The sequence below is a fragment of the Melanaphis sacchari genome, unplaced genomic scaffold, assembly GCF_002803265.2.
Source record: "Melanaphis sacchari strain LSU unplaced genomic scaffold, SCAv2.0 Contig72_pilon_pilon, whole genome shotgun sequence".
Classification (NCBI taxonomy): Eukaryota; Metazoa; Arthropoda; class Insecta; order Hemiptera; family Aphididae; genus Melanaphis; species Melanaphis sacchari.
Window position 1 is genome coordinate 1,493,006 of NW_020271519.1, and position 802 is coordinate 1,493,807.

Genomic DNA, 802 nt, shown 5'->3' on the forward strand with positions numbered 1-802 from the left:
GTACGCTGTCGTTTCTACCGATCGGACAGAATAGCGGGGGCTGCATCCGCACATCGATGTCGTCGAAGAGAACGTCACCCCCCCCCCCCCCGCTATTCTGTCCGATCGGCAGAAACGACAGCGTACTCGGCTTCTTCGTTGTTTTTTTCGAAAGGAGAAGGAGAGGGCGTGTGATCGTTTTGCTATCCTATCAGACCGAGGATTACAACGAACTAAAATGTAAAAATATTAAAAACATGAATTGGTTTTTTAACAATCGATCACTTGAAAATCAGAGGATAGAGAAAGTCAAAGAGGAGATTTAACGCCTTCATTCACGCCGACGTGAACACACCCCTGACCAGAAATGCATTGACTTGGAGTTTACTTTTGCAAGACATAAACTATTGATATTGTAGATATTCATCATAGACACAAATTAACTATCTGTCTGTCCTAAATACGCATATCGAGTGTACGAATAACAATATCATCGTATATCTACATAACATATCGTATTTTACAATATTTAGTTTTGATTAAAAAAACTTGACAATCTAATTCAAAATTTCTCAAAAATATTTTCAACAAAAATCTAAAATTATTTGTTACACAAAAAAAAAAATTATCCATAAAAACTCAAAATACATTAAATACCCATTAAAAAAAAAAAAAAAATCTTTTCTGCACAGGCCTTAAAAATTAATATATATATTATACATTAATATTGATATTTAGATTAAACTATAATAAATATTCAATTCAAAAGTTTTTAGTTTAATTTAAAATTTAAATAATTGTTAATTTTTTATAGATATTCTTT

At 31.5% G+C, this 802-nt stretch overlaps 1 protein-coding gene across 1 annotated transcript in view; it reads right to left on the reverse strand.

The window, feature by feature from the left end:
- Positions 1-802, reverse strand: part of LOC112600845 — a 106,450-nt gene that overhangs the window by 92,128 nt on the left and 13,520 nt on the right. The window lies entirely within an intron of this gene.